The 27933-nt window shown below is 36.9% G+C and overlaps 1 pseudogene; it reads right to left on the reverse strand.

Annotated features, from left to right (window-relative positions):
• Positions 1-510: 510 nt before the first annotated feature.
• On the reverse strand, positions 511-26956 carry LOC128113941 (cysteine-rich secretory protein 1-like; annotated as a pseudogene).
• Positions 26957-27933: the final 977 nt, after the last annotated feature.

Raw genomic sequence — 27933 nt, forward strand, 5'->3', positions numbered from 1 at the left:
ACTCTGTCTCCCAAGTCCTAGGATTAAAGGTGTGAAACACTACCGCACCTCAACAATTAAATTTTAAAAACAGATACAACAACCTATATAATAAGGGGTAGAATCAATTAATTAGAAGCACCACAATCACTAACCTGTGTCATTCACTCATGTTCACTCCTGGTCTACTCTTAAAAGTTTGCTTTGTAGCCTACAATCATAGCATGAACAGACAATAGGAATTCACAATCTTTATACTTGGGTCCTCATGAGGTTACCATTAAGTCCAGAAAACAGCAATGGAGGAGGGAGAAAAATCATTTTTAAAGATGAGGAAAACGCTTCCGAGGATGATTCATGGAACTGATGAGATGGACATTTCAAAGATTTAGTTAAATAAGTTTCAACTCTAGGGAATATTTAGAAGTTTTTATTTCCCTCTCCATGTGTAAAATATCTTTAATTTGCTTTTATACTATGATAATTTAAAAATGTCAAATTGCATTTGAAAATGAACTTTGAAGCAGATACTTACAGAGGACAATAAGGACAAACATATAAGAATTTCAATGACTGGTCAGGGCAGTCAGCAACTCCACAAGCAACTTGGAAAGATGAATTCCAAGCAACCTATACACCCAGAGACAAAGACAAGGCACAGGTCAGATAGGAAAACAATGCAGAAAAGCAAATACAAAATTAAAAACACCATTGGTATATTTTATTTCTATATGCCTTATAGATATATTTAAGTGACTGAATCAAACTACAGATGTGAGAACATCCCTAAGGGGCTGCTGTTTTTCAGCCAGTCTGGCAAAACTTTCAGGAAGCACTCAGTGGAGTTTATAAAGGCAGAGAGTGACTTCAGCCCCATCTCCAAGAAGCTTTCTTCTTCTTTGTCGTCTTTGACAGTTTCCATGATGATGAGGATGCAGAAGGCTGGGATGAGGCCAAGGAGCTTCATGTCAAAATGAAAGTCATCAAAGAATCTGTGGACACCAGGAAGACCCTGGTGTGATGGATAACTCCTCTGACACTACTTTCAGCCCTATAGGCATGTGACCATAAACAGCTAAAGGGTCATCTGGATATCGGGTCAATTCCTGGTCAGACACCAAATTGACCAAGATGTTGCTGGTGACCTCTCTGAGTGCCTTTGCAAAAACAAGTATCCTATGTCCATAGAGCCCTGGCCTTGAAAGATGAACCAGAACTTCCCCCCAGTATCATAGAAGAGATGGTTCAGTTTGATACTCTAAGCTGTGATCATGAGTATCTTCTTATCTGTGTGGACAGGGATCATGAGTGGCTTGCAAACCTTTCTGGTTCATCGTGATGGAAGGCCAACACTCAGCATATTTCCTACAAGTTGTGTGTGGTAGATGCTTCTTTGTGGAGCTCTGGCCTTGGATATCCTAGTTTCCTCCTGAAACTGTGTTTCAGCTCAAGTCTCTCAGCCTACAGGTTCTAATCAGGTCAGGGATTGTGAGCTGACCCATGCCTGTACTACAGATGGATCTTTCCTTTACCAAGCCAAGCAGGATCCCCACATTACCTACTTCCTAGTTATTGAAGGCCCTCTTTGACAGTGGACAGGATGGAGTCACAATCTTATAATTCTTGCTAAAAGAGTCATTTTATTTGATAGGAAAGGGCCCAAGGCCCTGGCCTTTAGATCCAGCAGGAAGGTAGCTGTCAGGGTTTTTGGTAATAAAAGTCCAGGAGACTTTCCCCTTTTCACTCAGGAGCCATACAGACCTGATGTACAGTCCTGTTAAAGTCTGGGGAGGTGCCTTAGAATACAGGCCATTACCCCTGTTTGGGGACTTGAGTCAAGAAATTATTAGTTAGAAAAATAATCAAGTATGTTCCATTACAAAGATTAGATAAGCCATTGAAAGCTGGCAGCTCAAATAGCCAATGAGTGTCAAGACCAATGAACAACCAACAACTCAAGATCTTCCCCAAGGTGTACAGATGGTGTGCACTCTCTCTATACTCCCTGAAATTGGGAGAATGTGATAGGATGACAGGAAGTTCAAAGCCATTCTGGGCTACATAGTGAGACCATGTCTCAAAAAGAAAATAAAAACTCTCTCCTGAAATTCTTTATTGAAATCAATCAAGTAATTAAAAATATTTCCTTGCCTAGCACTTACAGAGACAGTAATTTTTCTTACCTGAGTATAATTTCCAACTATTGCATCAGCTGGATGTGGGCCTGAACCAAACTTGAAATCTTTGGCTTCATCAAACCAACTTTGGATTACATGAGACCATGATGCTGGATAACTTGCCATAAATATATTCTCACCACATGTTGTGTCTAAGAAAAAAGACAGACCACTCACAAAGACAGCAATAAAGGAAAAAGGAGGAACTCCCACACACACACATACACACACACACACACACACACACACACACACACACACACACACAATCCCTGCTTTTTAAAGTCATTACTCATATTACTTTTGAATATTGCTTAAGAAAAATGATTCAGACCTGATGAACCTTTAGCTGAACAGTAGCCATAGGTATTCAATATGTGTGTGCTAAACACGATGAGCACTAAGTAGATAGAGAAATCTTTTCTTCAGTAGCTTCTATCCTCAAACTCATTCATTCACACATTAAATTCTCCACACCTGTGTGCATATGTGTATGTGTGTGTGCATGCCTGTGCCTCAAGTGTACCAAATGTGGATTTGCAGTCTTAAAGAAGACCAAGATTAACTCCTTTCATTTCTCTCCTGAGTAGCTAGAGATTTTTTTATAACAATTTTATGTATTTAGGATTATTGTTCTGTGTGAGCCTTCTTTACAGTCAGTCTTTAAAAACTACAAGTACAAAGCAAACAAAACAGAAAGGATTATATTTTCAAAGTATATAGGTCATCTGTGGTGATATTTTATTTGTGCTCTAATAAACAAAGCTTGCATGGAGATGAGAGGAAAAAGCTAGAAACTATGTTAAGCATAGAGGCTAGCAGTGGTAGCCCATGCCTTTAATTCTAGCATTCGGGAGGCACAGAGTCATCTGGATCTCTGTGAGTTCAAGGTCACATTGGGAACAGAGCCTGGCATGGTGGCACACACCTTTAAACCCACCACTAGTTGACCATAGAAGTCTGGAGGTCTATACAGACAGATAGGAAGTGATAGAACTGGAAGGGAAGAGGAAGTGATACAGCTGGATGGAGAGAAGAAGTAAGATGACAGAGCTCAGAAAGGTATATAGGCATGAGTGTACAGGAAGTAGTTGTCTCTTTGGCTGAGGATTTCCTAGAAGTAAGACGTGGCTGGCTTGCTCTCTGATCTTTCAGCTTTCACCACAATTCATAGCTCCGGGTTTTTTATTAATAAGACTGTTTAGCAATTCATGTTACAGTCATGTCTTACCTAGAATATTAAAACTTCATAGGCCATATTTTCTTCAAAGAATGGGAAAAAAGCATCTTTAAACCTCCAAAAATAGCTTATTATTTTTATCAAGCTCTGTAAATAAAAAATTACTTTAAACTTTAACAATATTGTAGCCTTTTAAATTATCTTTTAGTCATTATGTTATTAAATTAGAAATGTCTAAGAAGTAAAACCTTTAAAAGAGATAATTAATTTATTAGGTTTAAATTGGGCCAAAGGTGATCATTTTTAATGTTTTAAGAAATATATTATCTCATGGTCCATTTATTAATTTTGTTATCATTTTTACACTTCCTTATGTAAATATTGTTTCATAGTTTATTTTTAATTTAACATAATATGTCCTTTTAGGCTTTCATAAGTTGAGCTCACAAAAAATGAAGGAAGAGCTGGGTGCACACACATTGGTGGCTTTCACACAAAATCCCAGGACTTAGGAAGCTAAGGTGGGAAGGTCAGAAATTTGAAGATATCCTGGGATATACAGTGAGACCTGTTCCTCCCCATCAAAAATAATGAAGGAAATAGTAAATGTAAATACTAAGATATTTGATATTTTTTGAGAAAAATGAAGAATTAGTTGATCAAATTAAATTTATTTTTTATAATTAAAAAGATAGCACGGAAACACAAAAAGCCATTTCATTAATAATTGGGTTGAAAACAGAAATTCTAATTTCAGAGTGCTGGAGAAATGGCTGAGCATGTAGGAATATATCTCCCTATTTCAGCAGACTTCAATCCAACGCCTAACATCCATACAGTGTAGCTTACCATCACCTGTGACAACAGCACTGTGACAACCACCTGTAACCTGTAAGCTCCAGAGGATCTGGTGCCTTCTTCTGGCCTCTAGAAGCATTCTTACATACATACATACATGCATAAATATACATGATACACATACACATAGATAAAACCATAATAGGATAACATTAAAAAGAGAATCTAATTTCACATTTTCTTTATAAGGCCATAATTAGCAATTATTTTCATCCAGACATCAGTTTCCAATCTTCAAAGCAGAGAAAGAGACGATCCATATCTTGCTTCAATGGGAAACTGGTTGCAAGGCACAAAACTGGCCTCAGGAAAGACAGTTTGTGTAAAATATAAAACATTCAATAAGCTCAAACTGCAGACTTTCAGAGCCATCTCTGCCCCAGAGATATTTAAATTTTTAAAAAGGCAGTAACAGAATGGGTGTTTATTTACAATTTTTTGTTAGCACAATATGAGAAAATGGGCTTTCCTGTGTTACTCTCCATTTAAATATAAGTGATTTTTAGTTTACATACTGGTGGTCCTGGAATCTTCAGGACTGTGCATTCACTCGGGCATCATTGCTCCATTGCTAAAGAGGAAAAAAAAGAAGATATCCATGGAGTAACTCAAACATCAGAGTCACATGATCTTTGCACACAGGCTGATATCATTGCAAAATTTCTGTAGGTGCCTTCTGATTTTCATCATAATCAATATATAATATAGTATATGTCTAATTTTTTATGTTAGCATGTATATTATCAGCTTTCATGGTAGTGGTTATAAATAAGTTTATTTTGTATGTTTTCCTCCTCCCATCTTCCTGATTCTGTCCATCCTCCCATGCATGCCCTCTCACCCACAGCCTCCATTTGATGTCACACTTGTTCTCTTTCCTTCCATTTGCCATGCCTTCTATAGTCCTTCCCAACCCCCAACACTGATCTTCTTAGTAGTTTCATAAACTATGTCCGAAGATACTCGCTCTTATCTGTGGACTGTTCTGTACCCAATAAATATAAGTAGTCTGTCTTCCCAAGGCCACAAAAAAGTACTAAAACTTTTAATGGTCTAAAATTACTGAAATCACAAAAGGAATCATTAAAGACTGAATAATTGCTATAGAGTGTGTATCACTAACAATGTTGAAGGACTAAGACTATTTTTACAGCTGTAAGAAGATGCCTCATAAATCCTAGCTTCATTTTTTACCTCATTAAATAAATTTAAGAGACACATGGACTTTGGATCTGGATCCAGAGAGTAGACTATTTAGATGAAAGGTCATTGGACCTTAAAGGAGAAATCTTCTGACTTTAGGAAAAAAGAGTGAGCCAAAATAACATCATGACTTTTCACTGGAGACCAAACTCAAAATATTTGATTTTAGTTCAGTAACTATAATTGATGTAGCTCCATAATACCAATGAGTCACTGTTATAAAAGAAATTTAATGAATACTACTCTGATCGTTGCACAGCTAAACACAGTAGAGAAGTAGAGAACCAACTCAGTCTCTACATGCATGCTATAGCATATGGACACACACACACACACACACACACACACACACACACACACACACACAAGCACATAAACAAAACAATGAATACTTTTTGTTTTTTTTAAAATAGAATCTATAATAGAGGCAGACCCTCTTAAAGCACACAGGAGAGGCCAGATGCTATCCTCAGACTCCAAACACAGCTCTCCAAATGCAGTGTTCTGTTGTGAGCCCTCACCATCTTTAGTAAGTCACTACCAGGTGGACAAACCATTCTTCTGAGTTGGTTGTGCTTGTTTACAATCTCTTCTTGGACTGACACTCTAGTGGTCGTCAAATCCTCAAAATTCATATTCTGAATGGAAATAAAAGTAAAGTCATGTTAGTGTATGTTAAGGTTGCATTTAAATGTGAATAAGTAGTCTAAGGTGAATGAAAGTCATTTTAAAGTACTCGGACCAATGTTAGTCATTAAGCCTTGATAATAAATTTAAGAAAAGCTATGACATTTCATGAGAAACACTTTAAATATAAATTTTAAGAATAAAATGAATTTATGGTATGTCAAATTAAAAACTCTTCTGAGGCTACAAATGTCAATTTTGATTTAAGAGAGATCTATAATAATAGCCATGCAAAGTAGAGAACCTTAAGTGATTCACACTCAGTTAGGCTGTAGCAAGGAAGTGCTAAGGATGAAGACATATAATTTACTATAGACATTAAGAGGCAATAACCTTCTGACCAGGAGTTTGAAAGCTTGTGAGATGATGTGTAGGTCCTTAGCCAATACGTGTGTGCATTAGAGAATTTTATATGAAACAGGGTTTTGTGATCAATCTGAAGACAGCTTTATCTAATAGAACATCCAAGTCAATTTGGAGACAATGGGTTCTTGAAAATATTTAGCATTACTGACTTTATATTTCACTGGACAGTAATAACCCTGATAAGTTAGCTCAGATGTTGATATTTAAATTTACCTTTTTCATTTGTGTGGCACAGGTGGATGGAGTGATATTATGTGAATTGGCAGAGATATAAGAGCCACTTGCTGATACAAACATACTCCATAATGTGCTGTTTTGTAGTGTAGAGCAAGATGTTACAGCATAACTATTGATGGACTGACCCTCACATACATTTTATCTCAGTGCTGGGATCAGTTGTTTCTCCTTCTTGCAGTCTTACTTCCCTCAAGACTTTGCAGATATTGCAAATCTAATCACACTGCATTGCCAGGGGCTGCGACATGTCCATCCATCTTTCCCTAATGATTTATGTTCTGAAGGCACTAATGACAGACAGCCTTGTGTGAAACAACCTCTCACAGCTAGTGATTTTTAAGGCAGAAAGGATGTACATGTTAAAGTCATTGCTTGAAAATCCTCACATTTTATTTTAATATAAAGTAACAATATCCCCAGATGTTTATTTATTAAGGGAATGGCATCGTTTTCTAAAACATTTATACTTAAGTGTATATGTTTGAGTAGAATATGGGTTTGTGTAATGAGTGCAATGCCAGTGGAAGCCTTAAGAGAGTATCAGATTCCCTGGAGTGTGAGTTTCACGAGGATGTAAGCCTCCTGAGGTGGATGCTAGAAACCAAAGTGTCCTCTTCAAGTGCAGTAAATGTTCTTATTCACCAAGCCATCTCTCCAACCCCCAAAACCCAGACTTTTCATTTAAGCCTGAAAATTCTACCTGAAGATGTTTTATTTCTAAAGACAATATATATGGCTTCTGAGAAAGCCGTTATTATTTTCTGCTTCTTATGCTACCTTCCGTGGTAGCTAAAAATTCCATGAAACAATACATGTGCTTACATTTTCTTGACAGAAAGTTGTACAGATTTAAAGAAAAACATACTAGAAACACGGAAATGTGAGTTTAAAATGTTAAAGGGTTTGTTTTGGATAGAAAGGTGCCCTAATAATTACAACACCACAAAGTAAAACCAAGAGAAAAAACAATAAGTGACTCAGAGAGATGAATCAGTTCTCCATGGTAACTCTCAAAGAAGCCTTCATTCATAAAACATGGCTTGAATGTCTCTGCTATGAGATCTTGAAAATTTATAAAGAAGTATCAATAGACCAAAGAGAGACGGGACAGGGAAGGGATGAAGGGAAAGAGAATAGATGGTTCAAAACTTCTGTAAAATACAATCAATTTAAGAAGGAAATTGGGAATGCAAACAACTTGGAAGAACACCTAGATAATAATCTCCAGGTTACTAATTTGATTATGGTAACAAAAGACATATAATTTATATTCCAAAACAGGTTTAACCAGTTATTGGCACTCGGTACTCTTTAGGAATTCTAGTAGTCTGCAATGCAGAAGCCAAAGAAGAGAATGAAGGCTACAGCAATCCCCAGTGCTTCTAACTTTTAGTAGCTTTCTAACTAAGGGGAGGGAATTTTTCTGGTACTACACATTCCATCATTAAAGAAGGTGACTGAGCCTCATCTGGGATTGTCTAAGCATAAGAAGATATTATAAATAACAAATATTTGGCTCATTACATACTTATTGTTTGCATAGTAGATATACTTAACCACTCTGGTGTGTGTGTGTGTGTGTGTGTGTGTGTGTGTGTGTGTGTGTGTGTGTGTGTGTGTTGCTAAGGATCAAAGTGACTTACTCCACACTCTGGCCTTTCAGAATTTTGAAGAGTGATGCGATAGCTTCCTAGCCTTCGTGGTTGCCTAGATTTTTCTGATAAGATACTAAACCTTACCCATACCTCACAGTGTTCACGAAGAATGGATGGGGGTAATACAGCAGCCAGGAACAACAACAATGGGAATAACGTCAGGTCTAGAAAACAAAGAAGAGAAAAAAAATCTGCATTTAAATGTTTAGTACAAGGAGTTCTGAGTAACACAGAAGGTAGGGGAGAAGTAATGAGGTTCATTTCCAGGATTTACTAGCAATATAACAAGAGGGACATACTATTTATATCATCAAAATGGTAATAAAATCAACTCAAGAAGCCTGCTGCAAGCTGGTGCAATATGGAATAAATCAAAGTTCCTAAGTGCAGCTCCCCAAAGCATGCACCTAAGAGTGCTCCGGGTTATTAGCCTCTTCTCCAGAGTCAAACTCTAATCCATGGAGGTCCTCTCTTCAGAGTTTAGAAATTTAGGAATTCTTCCTTTGTCCTTTCAAGAGTAGCGAAAGTACCCAGCTATTACCATGGCAGGGCACTACTATGACATGATTAGCCCTTGTTTGATAAGTAAAGTTTAATAGTAAGCTCTGCCCACTCTATTATAGGATGTTTGTTTGTTAGTCATTCATTAAAAGTTTTTCTTTTATTTTAGAGACAAGATTCCACTATGTAGCCCGGTCTAGCTTCAAACTTACAACTTTGCCTCAGAATCTCAAGTGCTGAGATGTATCTGTACATTACCACACACAACTCTTGTCATATTTTTACATCGATGTCTTTAACTTGGCTCATGTGCCCAATTATATTAACACATTTATTCTCAAAAACTGGTCCATAATACCAAGACTGAACCTTGAAAACTTAGACCTTCATCATCATGTTTTACATATAATGGTAAAGGTATGATAAATTAATGTCATGTCCAACAATAGGGAAACCATTTAAATAATTTGGAACATATTCTCTTATTAAGGGTATTAAGTAAAACACACTATCATACACGCACGAGCACACACACATACACACACACACACTTGATTGTGTACTGGTATGCATGTCTATATATATATATATATATTCATACGTGTGGAAAACTGAGGCAGACATTAGGTGTTCCCAATTTCTCCCTACCTTATAAGTTGAAGCAGGATCTGTGAGGGAGCCCAAACTCACCATTTCAGTTAGTCTGGCTACAAAAGCTTGCTCTGGGTATTCTCTGTCTCTACCTTCTGCCTGCATTGAAGTTATTAGCATGCAGCCACACCCACCTGACTTTTATGTCTGTTCTGGTGATTTAAACTCTGGCGCCCATGCTCGCATAACAAGTACATTTTCTACTGAGACATACTGCCAGCAACTGCAGCAGGCTTTTAATGATTTCTCCTAACCAGAAAGAAGTTTTTCTTAAGCTACAATTAATAAAGGCCTATATAGATGGATGCAATGCATAAACAGGTAAAGTTCATAAAATTTTTCACAGCACCCTTTGAACCAATTTAGACACACAAAATAGCATAGATTATGTTTGGTGTCATTTGTTATGTGGCTCTCTTTGGGCTTCGTTTAAAACTCATAAAAACCTAGCAGTTAAACACTGTGATTCAATATCCCACTTTACACATGAATAATATCAGTGTTAGAGATTTAATACTGACGCGTCATAAAAATTTGGGGAGCAAAATGAAATCTAAGTACTGGCTGTGTGACATCATAGCCTTCAGTTCTGAGAGCCAGATGCTCGGGTGATATAGAAGATTATGTAGACAAGGAAATATGTCGATCAAACCCCAGCAGAGGTGCCTGGGTGAGTGCATTACTGGAAGAATCACATGATAACTAGTCACATTCTCCTGAGTATCTACTGTAATATTTTCTAAATTCCAATGTCATATTAAATCATCACTCAGGTTGCTTCATCATGTTTCTCTGAATTATGAAGCAGTCAGCACAGAACATAAATTCTACAAAACAGCTAGAAGTCATTATGGACACAATCTGGACAAATATCCTGTAAGAAAAACAGCCTTGTCAATTCCTGAAAAACATTCTCTCTCTCTCTTTTTTTTTTTTTTTCATTTTTCAAGTTTGAATACCCCTGCTTCCTTGAATTTGCTAAGCAGTGGCACTGGAATTCTGAGCTCTGCCTGATCTACAATACTTGAAATTTCTGACATTCACTTAAGCAACTTACTTCTGTCTTTTGTAATGAGCTGTCTCACCTCAAGGACTGAGATTTACCGCATAGCAGTCTATTATCAAGTAGCTCTTGGGATTGACACTTATCATAACTTTGACTGCTTTTGAATCCAACATCATAAGTTTAGATGTTGACTAGTTGAGTATATCATTTAAACACATGAAGAAAAGTATGAATAAATATCCTTTGGAATTACAATCTTCCCCAAAGTCATATAATTCCCTTTTAAATGATATTAAGTAGTGTCATAATATCCTAATATTCTCCAGTCATTTCCTGTCTGCCCCAAACACAAATATCTATGAGGGTAACTGCTTTGTCATACAAGATATATACACCATTTATACATGTAATGAACCTACAAGCTACCTGAGTATATTCACCTATAATCAGAAAAATGAAATGATTTATTTTCTGCTTGTCTTAAGTGTATTTTATGGACCAGTTATATATTCTGATGATCACCAATAACACATTTATTTCAAGTTCATAGCTATAATGTTGAGTTGGACAATTTAAAATCATTAGCAAGGCTACCTTCTCATACATAGTCTAATAATATTTGCATTAGTGCACAGAAAAATTCCTGCACTCCTAAATAGTAGTTCTAGTAATGGTACCTCTAATGTAACTACTTTGGAAAGTCACAGATATTATTTCTGATTTTAGAATAAAGAAATTCATTCTCACATCTCTGTAAAAAAGCATTTCCAGATTAAAAATAAGCTACTTAAATCATGTATACTTAGCTTTAGAGATTAATTAAAAAATGTATTCAATAAAATTATCAGCAGGGACTGTCAACAGTCCAGATGTGCAAAAACCAACTATAACATTTTACTACCAATAAGTTATGAATGCACTGGCATCAGGCAATTCATCTTAAAATAAAATAGTACTACTTACTGCTGATGTCCGAGCAGAATGAAATGTTTGTTCTGCTGGAAGAAGAAAAGTGGTGACAGACAAGAGTCGGAACTGTGTACATGTACTCTACCTATTTCCTGCTTTGACACAATCTGGTTGTGCAAGCACATCTTGGTTAAAAAGGTATGACACAAGATCTTTCGTTGCAGATTTTATAGCTGGTCATCTAACTGAAATTTTGACATCATATGGTGACTCTGTATATGGCTATCAGAAACAAATTATTAGAGAATTTTACTAGCTCTTAAGTGCTCATCTAATGTGATAATGTATCTATATATTTTTCAGTAGATGCTCTTAACCAACTCATTTTCGTCTTATCAGAGCTGTATTTCACTCTTTTAAGGGGGCTGCAGAGGCGACTCAGTGGTTAAGAGTAACTTACGCTCTTACAGACAGTATAGAGTTCACTTCCACCCATGTCATTTGTCTCACTACTTGTAACTCCAGCTCCAGGGACTTGACACCTTCTAGTCTCCCTGAACACTTTACCCCCATGCATATACCTCTACATAGAAGCAAATATATACATATATATGCATAATTTTAAAAAATAATTCCTTTGAGAATAAATGTTAGATTATACTTTTCATGATCTCTAGAGAATTCAAGATGTCTACACAGAAATATAAAACATCTCTGATTAGTTGTTGGACCAATTTGATTTAGAAAATAATTGTATCCCTTACCTTTGTAAATTCAATGTGATAGTGCTTTACAGTGTGTATTGGTAAAGAATCCCAGAGCCCTCTGGTGTTTTTAAGGTCCCTAGTATTAGCTTTTATTTTCTGGTCAAATGAAGTTGAACACAATATTGAGCAACATATCAAACTTTTATTATTTGAGTGTGAGAATCCACACAAAGTTTTGTGATTTCTAAGCTTGTTTTGACAACATAAAAATGAAGCAGGATAGAATAACAACAACAAGTTTCCTAGGCAATGATATTAAGAAATCTTTTTTGATAAATAAGCAAGAATAAATTATGCAATCACAAATAGTACATACATAGCACTGAGAGGCATTTCTAGAGGTTCATATTGTCATATACATTGTAATACATCATGCATAATTCAATAATCTATTCTCATTTTCTTATTTATCTTTAAGTTCACTGATTTATGTAAAAAAGACATACCAGAGAAGATAATCTACTCAACAAATGTTTTAATTGTATATAATAATAGGCTTACATATTAGACACTGTTTAAGACAATCTTTAAAGCTCAGGGTGGACTTAACCATAAGAAATTAAAGGCTCACAGGATGCTTAACTCTCTTTCATCACCCCTGATGTGTATTTTTTAAATATACAAGTGAAAGCTTGGTGGTGATGGCACACACCTATAATCCAAGCACTCAGGAGGTAGAGGCAGGTAGATCTCTGTGAGTTTGTGGCCAGCCAGGTCTACAGAGTGAGTTCCATGACAGCCAGAGCTACACACATATAAATTCTTTCTGGTCAAAACAAACAAACAAACAAACAAACAAACAAATAAATAAATAAATAAATAAATAAATAAATAAGTAAATAAAATAGATATACAAGTGAAATATGAACTTTAAGTAAGTAAGTAACATACCTGAATCACATTACCTTCGGACATGCTGTCTCTACCTCCAGCTTTCTATGGAAGAATGTGGCAAGTGCATGATCAGAACAGTCTCCCTCCTCACCCTGAAGGCTGCTTAATGGTGTGCAAAATTGTCATAAGCTTGAGATTTCAGTTCTCATGAACATTGGTGAAATTTTTATAATGATGTCCACTTTGATGTATACGTGGGAAAACTGTTTAGTTTACTTGTGATTAGATGATATAGTACATATCATCCATTGCCATGTATCAGGTAATTTCAAGGCCTTTCTTTGTATGTGCAATGCTTCTTTTCTTTTTTACCTGAGTAAAAGTACTCTATACATCTGTGAATTACATGAGAATAAGTTGACTTTACTAACCAATATTGGAGTAACTGGTTCCATGAGAAATTCTCACAAAAGTGAATGAAAATAGCTTGAAAGGCAAACATCTTCTGGCTTATGATTCCTGCTTTACAAATTTTCATAAATTTATTACTTTATGATCATTAAATATGCTACAATATATAAGGTTGCTGTGGTTCATGAAATAACACACATGAATTCAAGCATCAAAGTGATATTAGTTTTTCAATTGGGTTGTCACTTGTCGGTTTTGTTTTCTAATTTCTCACTATATTTGTGACCTTTTCTTTGTTGAAATATATTATAGCAAATGATAATTTTTCATAACTCATGTTTCCTAAATGTAGACCCCAGAGAATCTACAACTTACAGCTTACTGTTTAGTTGGAAAGTTAAATAGGTAAATCAATTCTTTGTCTACACTACATGTATTTGGATTAGTGTCATAATAAAACTTGTAACTGAGTACATGTAATTGTTGAGGTATCATAATTCAGCAAAAAGCTATAATGAAGGGAATGAATCTATACATGGAATGTCAAAAATCTAGAAAACAATATGCATTTAGGTAAAGTCTAGTTTACTACAATCAAAATGGTTAATGTTGTAGACAACCCCTTAAAAATGTCTTCTAGATTTACAGGTCTATGGGATAATGCATGATAACTCAATTCATGTGTACAATGTGAGATAATAAAATCAAAGTAGTCAGCAATTTTGTCTTTATCATTATGACTTCATGCTTTCAATGTGTAGTTATTTTATTTCAACTCCTAGTTATTGTAATATCTATAGCAAGTCGTCATTGTGATCCCTTTATATGTCATAAGACATCAGAGCTTACTATTTTTGTCTGTGTTTTAGGACATGCTCTTTAAACTTCTTCTACACTGCACCATTGCCTTTGAGAGTTGGTCCAAATTCAAATTGCTTTTTCCATTATTCGAAATATTATACATTTAATAAATATATTTAAACAGATATCTTGTATGCTGAGACAAAATTACAACAAAAGACAATCTCACTACTAAGTAAAATAGATAATTAAATGACAGGAATTATTTCCAAATTCTGTTACTCAGCAGCTAAGAAGTGTCCAGCAGGGCAATCTAGAATGTAGTATCTGAAAATAATAGCATTTTTCTTAATACACAAATATTCAGTGGACTTTCTTCCACAGTTTCACCACATTTCTCATTTTGTGCATTAAGAATCATTGCGTTACAGTGAGTCAGAGAAATTTCAGGTATTGGGTTAAACATGTAATCTAAATAAAGAAAAATAATTTTCATATTTACAGTTTTTTAATTTATCAAATTATGCTCATTATCCAGAGTGAGAAATAAGTCCTTTCTATTGGTGGTTGATAACTGATTCAAGATACAAGATTAGCTTAAGTGTCTATACCACTAAATCACCTTCTATAATTTCCTCAGTTTGCAAATCTGTAGAGAAAACCACTGCACAAATGATATTTCTTTTTTTCTGTATATTTTAGTACATAGATGATTGCTTTTAACTGTTTAGAGAAAATAAAGTTCCATAGTTTTATGCATTTTGTAACTTGTTTGTTAATCTTTGACCTTAACGTTTATGGCTTTAATCTCTCTTTTGTGCTAGTTTTAAAACTGTCAGGAAGAATATCAAGGTCACTGAAGAAAACAAATGCTACTTTCTAGATAGATAAGCTCCAATTAGTGGGCTGTTTAATGAAACTATGTAAGCATAGCTCATATGTTCATTAAGAAATACATACCTGAATGACTAAATCATGCCATATTGATATTTTTCTCATCTATGATGAGAAAAGACATTTTTAAAACTATAATAAGTCACAATAAATATCATTGTGTAGATAAGTCTTCCACAGGATGATGAGACTTCCTGGGAAGTTGGCACTTGTTAAACCAAGGAAATCACTTGATCAGGGCCAGAAGTCAACCCTGTTGGCCAACACATACAATAGTTGAGGACACAGTCTTCTCAGAGTCCTTCTTCCTGATGTTCTGTGTAATCCCTTTGGGATACACAAATAGAATCTACCATACGATGACATTAGCAGAGTTACAAAAGGATATATCCCAAAGGTAATATTGAATTGTTAAGACATTTACCTTATACGTGACTCACCCATTATCATATCCAAAGTTGAGCACAAACATGTTTTCAATAATACATATTGAGTTATTGAATATTTAAGTCAAGAGGAAATGAGAAAAAAGTGGAGGGAGAAGCAGGCCAGTTTAGAAGAACAGGGAGGGAGGAGAGACAAATAACAGTAAGGATGTTTGAAAAAAAAACTCTAAAGAAACATGTTATTTTGTGTTTTTCTAAATTTACATATAATACATATAAGCATATGTTTATATACATGCATACACATATACACTCATATACACAAAAAAAACTTATATGTGCGTGTATATATACATATATGTGAATAAAAGTTAATTCTGCCAGTGAGGCTAACAATACTCCCTCTAAGAGCTTTAGACTATTAACAAAACTCTAGTACCTGACATTAGAATGTTCTGTTGAATTTTTGGTTAGGGGAGTCCAAGTGACTCCTAAAACAATATAGGCTTTTTGTTGTTGCCCTTTGATGCAGCCTAGAAGTTAAAGGTAAGTCCCTGTTTCTGAAAACACCACATACTTCAGGTACAGGGCTCTGTCTCACTGGCTCTCATCTGAAAGCTTCCTTCTAGAATTTCCTATGCAATGTGACAGTGGAGAATAGCAATCAATAGTCTTAATCAGCTGTTATGCCTATAAACCACAATAATGGTAAGATATCCTCAAAGGTTCATAGTAGTAGTCTTATGTAGGCTGTAACCAACAACATCTAATTGTACTTAAAGACCCCTCAATAAGGGGTGAATTATGCTTGGTACTAGAAACCTAGACTAGTTAGAAACCCAGGGCTAGTCAGGTCATGGGTCTTAGAGGAGAATTTGCCATCAGTTTACTAGACCAGTATATTTCCTACTTTGAAAAAACACCAACTGTACAAATTGTTCAGAACTGCTGTGGTATGAGTAAGGCTTATTTATCCCTGCCCTGCTGGGGACCAGCTTCAGCAGGGATCAGACTCGAGAAGGGTGGATGCAGCAGGCAATATAAAGAAGTTGCACAAGACAACAGTTTGAAATTATTTCTGAGGCTCTAGGAATATTTTATTTGATACTGTGCTCAGGAGGCAGTATATAGAAGAGAATACTTGATTATATCTATCCCAGAGCCACAGAGATTATTTTTAGATCCTACAACAATGATTACATCATTCTATACTGGCATTTCAAAAAATATCTAATACAGGTCTATTTTTCCAACATGAACCAAAACATTCTTTAAAAGACATAATCATAAAATTCAAAGATCACAGTTCCTGGAGCAAGTAGACAGAGTTTAAGTAGGCGGTGGAGGAGAGGCCTTTAATGTTTCCTCATGGTCACTGTTGCCAGACAATTAAAACCTTAAAAGCTAATTCTTAACTTATAATAAGCAAAACAAAAATTCTTATCAATTTATACTATAATCTATTTTAAACACATATATATATATATATCCCAATTTATACATCTATATAATTTCTACAACATTCCTATCTTTCTTATTTTTATAATCTTCTAATGATTAACTCATAGTGAAACCATATCCTTTTTCTTGATTCTTAGTTTTCAAATTTGCATTTTATATCTATAAAAGCATTAATATCTTCACTAAAAAATAGGCAAAAAGTGTTCCCAAACTTATTTGTGTGTTTTTTGTACTTTCCCAATCTTGGTCTTCATCTCCCTTTCCACAGTTTAGTTAGAACATACTGTTCAGTCATCTCATCAATATTAATACTTTCAAATGCATAGGTTTTATATTACTTTTTTCAATAAATTTATTCATCTGATTTCCTTTCCCAGACCATCTCAGACCATCAATATTTTGAGGGCAAAAGGGAACAAGTCAGTGAATCCTAAAACCACTACACAATGATTTTATTTTTTAAGTAATAAAACTAAAGGAGGAAGTGAGGCTGTATCCAGTCAACCAGAAACTGGACTTTATCACACAGTTTCTTTAGCCAAACAACAGTCTTACAGTCTCCTTAGCTAAGTGACGAGTACTGGAACTTTGTTATGCGGTCTCCTTAGCCACACAACAGTCATATATTCTACTTAGCTAAATGGTGAGTGGAGCCACCATCTTCCCCTTTTTTATTTTTTGTTGATCCATTTGAAATTCCACTGACAGTGTTCTGATGCCTCATGCTAGTCATTGTAAGATGACTGGAAAAAGAAAAATAATAAGTAAGAAAATAAAAATTATCAATTCCAAATTAATAAAAAAATGGCCAAACAGTAGGGGAACCTATATATTTCCTAATAGCCTTAAGGAAAGAAGTTGAGACTTTTTCCACTTTGGAAGAATCAATATGAGTTTTACTTATAGCAGAAATTTTTTCAGGTAGATTATGAAAATCCAAAGAAAAGTTTGAATAATCCCAAACTCCCTTAAGGTGAAGTTGAATCCTTTCCCAAGAATGTTCTGAAGCATTGTGTGATAAAGGAGTAAAATGAATCCAGTGGAATTGTGAGTGACAGTCTATTGATAATCTAACCTTAATATTGTGAATTTGATTTCCTATATGAAGCACTGCTTCTTCCAAAGCATTAAGTCTTTCCTGAATACCTCTATCCATGTGTTTCTGAATCATAAGGGCAATAGAAACATTTTTTGATAATTAATTCACATGTTGAGCTGCATGAATTTGATTAACCAAAGCATCAGTAGAAAAAAAAAAACTATCTGCAATAGGAACTAATGCAGTAACTTCTAAAAATAAAGTTGCCACACAACGTTTACCTCTGCAAAAAGCATGTACTACATTATTTATAACCTGTAAACCAGGATTAACATACCAATCTCCAGTATTATTAACAGGAAGTAAAATATGACATGATTGGCCTAATGTAACAAAAGCCTCATATGTTACATTATAAGTAATACAATTGGGACCTGTCTCAACTGAATGTACCAGGCTCTGCTGACTCCCCATGGGAGGAGACCTTGACTTGGAGGAGGTGGGATTGGGGGATGTTTCGGGAGGGACGGCTGGGTGGTGGAAAGAGGGAGGAGGGGGGATCTGTGGTTGATATGAAAAGTGAATAAAATAATATTAATAATCATGAATAATAAAGAAAATATTCAATTAGAAAGAATGCAGTGTTTACAAACTATTTTAAATGAACCACTGTTAGTCTAAAAAATACATAAAGAACCAATGGATTCACTATGTAAAATTGCACAAGGAGCTCCAACACAGGCGTCTCTTGATCATTTGTATCAAACATTACTGGATAACACCTGAGCAAAGGTCCCCTGCTCTGTCACCTTCTCTAACTGCTGCAGCAAAACATACAGGCTCCTTTTTATTTTTGGCTTCTTTTTAGGTTACCTTTGAAAAGGCGATACTGAGGTGGCCAATCCTCCTTAAAATTTTGATTTCTTCTTATTCTCAGTCACTTTCTGTTTGAAAAGATTCCCCATTCTTCTTATCTCTTTTCTCCTCATTACTAACCTCCTTTCCTAAAGGATCTTTAAAAAGAAGAGGAGCAATTGATTTATTTTGAGGAGAAGTTTCTGTAGATTTTTTTACATTTAGGGAAATCCCCAACTTCCATTGGAGCCAAAGCCTGCTGGCTTAATCACCAATAAGCTAAAGCATTTACAGGTATGCCTTGTGGCCCATTGGATTCATACCAATATCTAATATCTTCTCCTACTTTATTCCAATTATCAATATCTAGGGAGCCTTGATCAGGAAACCAAGGACTAAGCTCATGCACAAACTGTAAAAACTCACAAACTTGATTGTCATCTACTTTTATTCTTTTCTTTTTCAATTATGTTTTGAGACATCTACAAAAAGCTTCCTTTCCTTAGACTCCACCTGTCCCATTGTATTAATTTTTCTTTTTTCTTATATACTCTCTTCTGCCCTATTCAATGACCAGGGGATCTTTATTAATTCTTTCTTATTAACCACATTCACCCAGCCCAACTCTTTGACAGAGAGTCTGCAGCACCCTTGTGGGATTCTCGCTACACCAGAAACACCTTATTAATACTTATCCTACTTCAGGTCTGATGTTCAGGCACCACTTATGCTGGGCACCAGCTGCAGCAGAGATCAGGACGAGAAAAGGGTGGATGGAGCAGGTGATGTAAAGAACTTGTGCCGGACAGCTGTTTGAATCTTTTCTGAGCCTCTAGGAATATTTTATTTGATACTGTGCTCGGGAAGCAGTGTATGGAAGAAAGTATATGTCTCTCTCTCCCAAGGAAAAAAAATTATTTTATGTCCTACAGCAATGATTACATCAGTCTATATTTGCACTTCAAAAAATATCAAATACGTGACTGTTTTCTCAACATGAACCAAAATGTCCTTAAAAAGTCATAATCATAAGATTCAATGATCACAGTTCCTGGAGCAAGTGGACAAAGTTTAACTAGGCGGGGGAGGAAAAGCCTTGAATGTTTCCTCATGGTCACTATTGCAGACAATTGGGATCTAAAAGGACAATTCTTAACTTACAATATGCAAAACCAAATTTCTTATCAAATTATATTATAATATATTTTAAAACTTTGTATATATCCTAATTCATATATCTACATAATTTCTGCAACATTCCTGTCTTTCTTATTTTTATAATTGTCTAATGATTAACCCATAATATGAAATTATATCCTTTTTCTTGATTCTTAGTTTTCAAATTTGCATTTTATATCTATAAAAGCACTAATATATTCACTACACAATGAGCAGAAAGTGTTCCCAAACTCATTTGTGGTTTTTTTTTTTTTTTTTACTTTCCCAATCTTCATCTTCTTCTCCATCTCCATGGTCTAGTTAGAACATTCTGTTCAGCAATTTCATCAATATTAATACTTTCAAATGCGTAGGTTTTATATTACTTTTTTTTTATTTTTTTTTTATTTTTTTTTAATTTATTTTAATTTATTTTGCAATACAATTCAGTTCTACATATCAGTCACGGATTCCCTTGTTCTCCCCCCTCCCGTCTCCCTCACCTTCCCCCCAACGCCCCCCCCCCCCATTCCCATCTCCTCCAGGGCAAAGCCTTCCCCACAGACTGAGGTCAACCTGGTAGACTCAGTCCAGGTAGGTCTAGTACCCTCCTCCCAGGCCAAGCCAAACAATCCTGCATAGGCCCCAGGTTTCAAACAGCCAACTCATGCAATGAGCACAAGATCTGGTCCCACTGCCTGGATGCCTCCCAAACAGATCAAGCCAATCAACTGTCTCACCCATTCAGAGGGCCTGATCCAGTGTGGACCCCTCAGCCATTGGTTCATAGTTCATGTGTTTCCATTCATTTGGCTATTTGTCCCTGTGCTTTATCCAACCTTGGTCTCAACAATTCTCGCTCATATAAACCCTGGATGCAGAGATCCATGACTAGGCCCTGGGTGGATCTCTGGGAGTCCAATCAATGAGAATGAGGAGGGTTTATATTACTTTTTAAATAAATTTATTCATCTTATTTCCTTTCTCAGAAGATTAGTGACTGTCAATATTTTGAGGGCAGGAGGGGAACAAGTCAGTGAATCTTAAAACCACTATACAATGGTTTTATTTTTTAAGTAATAAAACTAAAGTATGAAGTGGGGCTGTATCCACTCAACTGTTAATCTAAAAATACTTTATGTTGATATGGATTTAGTTTATTGATATAAATTTAAGGTCAATTTTGTTATACAGTATGTATATTTCTACTCTTGTTTAAGGTATTATGTTTATACAATTTAATTAAAATTGCATAATTAGGAAATACAGATTAATAATTAGCCATCTATCATAATCAAACATATAATCTTGTTAGTTAAGTTTTCTAGATATACAAAGAAATATTTTAATTAGGTAGGCAATCTTCAAACACTTCAAAGACCTACATAATATGACATTTAATCTGCATTAAGTACTTAGATTTTTCTGGACAGTGAGTCATATATGCTCCTGGCAGCACCAATTACTTCAGAAAGGATGATGGGCATTGAAAAACTCATTTTGAAACTTGCTTATAATGTGGAAAAAGCTAGCCATTTGGACAAGGAACTGCTCTTTCCTGGACTGCTTGATAAACTGGATATGCAAGACCCATAGGAAGGTGAACACTGAACTTTGCCAAAACAAGGTGATATGGTCCTTCAGGTTCCTGCCTCACAGAAGAAACTGCCATACATTCTGCAGGACACATAGAGAAGCAACTGATCAACTTTGCCATTATGTAGAACAGTCCTTCAAATTTCCTTCTTAACTGAAAAGTCTGTCAGACACTCTAGCACTATAGGCTGAAGATAGATGCCCCAATGTTACAAAAGAACATTGGGTGAGTGTCTAGGCAGACAGCTGCCTGTCATTTCTAGCATTTTTTTAGAAGTTGCTTACAATGTACTTCCTGTTTACTTAGGTAATAGTATATTATTGTGGGGTCTTTGATGGAGTTGAAGACTAGATATTTATAATTATAGTTTTCCTTAATTATGATATAAGGTAAATTAGATACAAAACCTTAGACTCACAAAAATATGATGGATGATAGAATATTTTCTTTAATTTTGCAAAATACAAATAGACTTTAGACAATGTAACTGTAATTCCTATTGATGACTGTTCTGTTATATGTAATTTTACTATATTAAAATGAAAATCTTCCTTTTTGATTAGACATAGAAGGGGAAGTGTGATGGGATGTCTTTATGTAGGCTATGATTGTGTGTTGCTAACATTGGTTAATAAAGAAGCTGCTATGGCCTATGGCAAGGCAGAATAAAGTCATGCAGGGAATCCAAGCATAGAGAAAATGCAAATCAAAGCAGGGAGAAATGCAAATCAAAACGACTCTGAGATGCCATCTTACACATATCAGAGTGGCTAAGATCAAAAATACTGGTAATACCTTATGTTGGACAGAATGTGGAGCAAGGTGAACACTCCTGCACTGTTGGTAGGAATGCAAACTTGTACAGCCACTTGGGAAATCAGTATTGCGGTTTCTCAGAAAATTGGGAATCAATCTCCCTCAAGACCCAGCTATACCACTCTTGGACATATACCCACCCACGGAATGTTCAATCTTACCACAAGGACACATGCTCAGCTATATTCATAGCAGCATTATTTGTAATAGCCAGAACCAGGAAACAACCTAGATGCCCTTCAACTGAAGAATGGATAAAGAAAATGTGGTACATATACACAATGGAGTACTACTCAGCAGAGAAAAACAATGACATCATGAAATTTGCAGGCAAATGGATGGAACCAGAAAATATCATACTGAGTGAGGTAACCCAGACTTATAAAGATAAACATGGTATGTACTCACTAATAGGAGGATACTCGATGTAAAGCAAAGGATAACCAGACTGCAACTCACAGCTCCAGAGAGGCTAGCTAGTAAAGAGAATCCTAGGAAAGATACAGGGATTGCCCAGCAAGGGAGAAATGGATGAGATCTACATGAGCAATCTGGGAGTGAGGTGGGTAATGGAGGGCAAGGGTCAGGGGAAAGAGAGCTTAGGGGAGCAGGAAGGCCTAGTTGGATCAGGAACATAGTGGGAGAACAAGGAAAGAGATACCATGATAAATGGAGACACCAAAGGAATAGGAAGAAGCAGAGTACTAGAGAGGTCCCCAGGAATCCACAAAGATGACTCCACCATAGACTACTGGCAATGGTAGAGCAGGTGCCTGAGCTGGCCTACTCTGGTGATTGGATGGCCGAACACCCTAACTTCATGATAGAACCCTCATCCAGTGACTGATGGAAGCAGATGCAGAGATCCACAGCCAAACCCCAGGTGGAGCTCCCAGAGAGAGGGGGGATCATATGAGCAAGATAAATAGAGACCATGATTAGAAAAAGTACAGAGAAAACTGGCAAAACTAGTGGAAACACATGAACTGTGGGCCAATACCTGAAGGGCCTCCATGGTACTGGACTAGCCCCTCTAGATAAGCAAGACAGTTGTTTAGCTTGAACTGTTTAGGGGTCCCCCAGGCAGTAAGAGCAGGACCTGTCCTTAGTGCATGGGCCAGCTTATTGGAACCTAGTCCCTGTGCTGAGACACTTTGCTCAGCTTTGGTGCAGGGAGGAGGGGATTGGACCTGCCTCAACTGAATGTACCAGGCTCTGCTGACGCCCCAAGGGAGACTTTGCCTTGGAGTAGGTAGGAATGGGGGGGGGTTGGGAGAAATGATGGGGGGGTGGGAGGAGGGAGTACATGGGAATCCATGGTTGATATGTAAAATGAATAGAAAATCTCTTAATAAAAACAATTATTCATTTTACATACCAACCATAGATCCCCCTCTCTCCCTTTCTTCCCCTCCAGTCCCCCCACCAAGACTGACCATCCCATCTCCTCCTCCAGAAGGGTGAGACCTCCCATTGGGAGTCAGCAAAGCCTGGTACGTTCAGTTGAGGTAGGACCAAGGCCCTCCTCACTGCAACAGGGCTAAGCAAGGTGTCCCACCATAGGTAATGGGCTCCAGAAAGCCAGCTCATGCACCAGGAACAGATCTTGATCCCACCACCAGGAGCTCCTCAAACAGACCAAGCTACACAACTGTCTCCCATATGCAGAGGGCCTAGTCCAGTCACTTGTCATTGTAGAGCCTTCATCTAGTAACTGATGGAAGCAGATGCAGAGGGCCACAGCCGAGCACCAGGCTGAGCTCCAGGAGTCCAGTCAAAGAGAAAGAAAAGAGATAATATGAGCAATGAGGGGCAAGTCAAGATCATGATGGGGAAATCCACAGAGATAACTGAACCAAGCTCATAGGAACTCACAAACTTTAGACTGACAGCTGTGGAATCCTGCAATTTTAATAGTACAATTACTGATCATGAAGTTCAGATGATAAAATCTGTTAAGTGTGAATTGCAGTATAGTTTATTTTCTGTATTCACCTTTATTCACTTCTCATTAGAACGATAGAACAAGCATTAGTAAGTTAAACTATTTCACACGAAACTAGAGTGCAGTCTCATAAGCCCAAGTGTTGTGGACTGACCATCTGAAAGATGAAGAAAAGAAGAACAAAGAATATGAAAGTACTGACTACTGTGGGATGTCTTGCTGTACGCTGTGAATATGTGTTGCTATGACTGGTTAATAAAGAAGCTGCTCTGGCCTATGGCGGGTCAGGTTAGAGCTAAGCAGGAAATCTGAAAAAGACAGGAAGAAGAAATGCAGAGGTGGAGGAGACATGGCAAAACATAGATTAAGAACTATGGGTTAATTTAAGTATAAGGGCTAGTCAGTAATAAGCCTGAGCAAATGGCCAAGCAGTTATAATTAATATAAGCTTTTGAGTGATTATTTTATAAGTGGCTACAGGACCATGGGGAGCAGGACAGGACACGGGAAACCTGCTGGTTACAACTGACACCTGAAAAGTTCTTAATACATCAAATTTCACTCCTCCAATTTCCTTTCAGAAAAGCACAGGTCTCCCAGGGATATCAACAAAACATGTCCTATCATGTTGTAATAAGACTAAGTACATCCCCTTAAGTTAAGGCAAACCAAAGCAGGCAAAAGAGTCAGAGAAAGCCCCTGTTCCCACTGTTAGGAGTCCCACAATAAGACTAAATGACACAACTGTAACATGTGCAGAGGTCCTAGGTCAGTCCCATGCAAGCTCTCTGGTTGTCACAGTTCAATCTCTGTGAGCCCTGATGATCCCAGGTTAGTTGATTCTGTGGGTTTTCTTGTGGTGTCCTTCACCCCTCTGGCTCCTAAAATACTTTCTCCCTATCCAATTCTCCACAGGTGCCTGCCTGAGGAGATTTCTACCAAGGTCCAGAACAGAAACTACAAGAGGCTAGGACATGATCTGAGGGCTATCAAATGGATCTAAGTACACTGAGTTATTTAGTCCACTCACATTATTCTTCTCAGTCAATTATACCTACACAGCTTCTTTTCTGTTCTCATACTTAGCTCCTCTTATTTCCTTCTGCTCTTTTCTCACATCTGTCTAGTTCTTTCCATTTCTTGACCCTCTTTGTTTATTAATTAACAACTTGTTAGTAAAAACTACAAGGTAAATGCTCATGGACAGGTATTCTGATATGAGTTACACTTGGCAAAGACTTGGTCAGATTAATTTGTGACTGACAATAGCTGTAGGTTGTAAAAAGTTCTGGCTATCTCTTAATGGGATAGTTACAAGGGTTACAAGAGAAGGAATTAAACCAATGAGAGACTTAGTAAAAGGGCAAAGAATATTTGTACTCTTTTATGTGATTAATAATATCCAGACATGGTTAATCAGTAAACAGGCTTTTTCAGTTAATCACCTGAATCTCAGGACCTATACATAAATAGTCTATTGAGCCTAAAATCTTGCAAAAATTGGTGTAGAAATAAGTTCAAAGTGTATAATGTTTTTTGATCAGAGTGAGGAGGTGCCAGTGGAGGAAGCTTAGGGCAACACGAGTGCTACTGATCTCTTGAAGGACTAAGATATACCAAGGCCAGACACCTGCACTATCACTTCTAGTTCGATATAATTCTTCTGAAGGGTTTTGTTCTAACAATGCCAGGCACCTGCAATTCTACTCTGTGAAAGTTCTACGAGGCCAATATTTACCTTCTCAGTGGCTAAGGATGGAGAACAAGACCTATAAGTGTCTACAGTCCACATGGCACAATAGACCCAATTATGAAGCATTTAGTATGTTTCTAATCATAAAAAATGTACAGTTAAATAAGAAACCATTTTCTACACTATCCACACTAACGTGTGCCCATAAGATTAAGATGCAGTCATGAGATTACATGTACACATAACATGGAAATGCACGATAAAAGAAGTGGTATCACGGCTGATATTGCACAAGAAGTTTACAACAAGAAACAGCCAATTTATTAAAATGCAGTAATTCCATAATACCTTGCATGATGGTTTCCTCTAACAGAACCCTTATTTCTGATAGGTTGACCTTCTGAACTCTAGTTGTCACCTGCTATATACTCTCATGGTTTTGCTAGAAGCAGCTCTCAATACCTCCCTGTCTCCTGGAGGATTTCATGAGCTCTGACTAGTATTTCACTCTGGGTCTCTGCATCTGCTTCCATCAGTCGCTGGATGAAGCCTCTCTGATGATGATTATGCTAGGCTCCAGGCTGCAAGAAAAGCAGAGTATCATTACAAATCATTTCATGGACTCTCCGGCCCCCCACATGTTTGTTTCTATCCTAGGTCTCAGGCCTATCAAGCCTCTGGTTCCTGATCCTCCAGGCTGTGTCAGGCATGGGCTCCCTCTGGTGGCAAGAGTCTCAAGTAGGACCAGACATTGGTTGGACACTCCCACAAGCTCTGTAGTACCTACCTTTACCCAGCACAACTTCCAGGTCAAATTGTATGACAAATTGTAGGTCAAAGTTATTATGACTAGATTTGTTTCCCAATCTCTCCACTGGAAAGCCTTGCATGGTTACGGAAGATTTCCAGTTCAGGCTATGTATCCTCCATTACTATAGTTTTCCATAGTCACCATTAAAGATGCCTGGGACTTCCTACCGTACTAGGTTTCTACCACAGCAAATGTCCTTCAGTTCCACCAATCTCTCCCAGGACTCTCTCCTTCCATTCCCCAACTTGTTCCCTCCTGTTGCTATCTCCACCTGCCCCAAGTCCACCTGTGAAGTCTATTCTATTTCTCCTTCCCAGAGAGATCCATGTATCCTGCCTTGAGTCTTTCTGGGTCTGTAGATTGCAGCATGCTTATCCATTATTTTACAGCTCATATCCACTTATAAGTGAGTACTTACCATTTTTGTCTTTATGAGTCTGTGTTACCTCACTCAGACATCTGGTAATTTTAAATACAGAATCAGTTAGTATTGACTGGGGGAAGGACATTTTTAGTAATGGAGATCCCACTGTCACATTGGTTAATGATAATGTTGTTGATGGAGGGCAAGTGTGGGTATGTTGTAGTCACATCCACAGTACCCACTGCTCAGAGTCCCTGATCTGAGAATGTACTCTCTGTGTAATATACACCTAACTTCTTATTTTCTATGCACTAAGAAATTATTTTATGTGTATGGGTGTTATGCCTGCATTTTTGTCTGTGTAACATGCCATGATTATTGTCCATGAAGGTCAGAGAGGGTGTCAGATCCCCTGAAACTAGAGTTACAGGTGATTGTGAGCTTCCATGTGGGTTTGGGAAATGAACCTAGGACCTCTACAAGAGCAGCCAGTGATCTTAACTACTGATCTATCTCTCTATCCACAAGCATGTGCATTGTATGCTACTAGAATCAGAAGAGTGATGTTTAGAGATGCTAAAAAAAAATACACTAACCCTCTCTTCTCTGAAGTATTAGGGTCAATCTGCATTTATTACTAAGTGACTTACTGTTCCTTTTCTGAGTTTTCATGCACCTTTCACTGTTTTAAG

This window comes from Peromyscus californicus, unplaced genomic scaffold, assembly GCF_007827085.1.
Source record: "Peromyscus californicus insignis strain IS unplaced genomic scaffold, ASM782708v3 Scaffold_19__1_contigs__length_69161282, whole genome shotgun sequence".
Classification (NCBI taxonomy): Eukaryota; Metazoa; Chordata; class Mammalia; order Rodentia; family Cricetidae; genus Peromyscus; species Peromyscus californicus.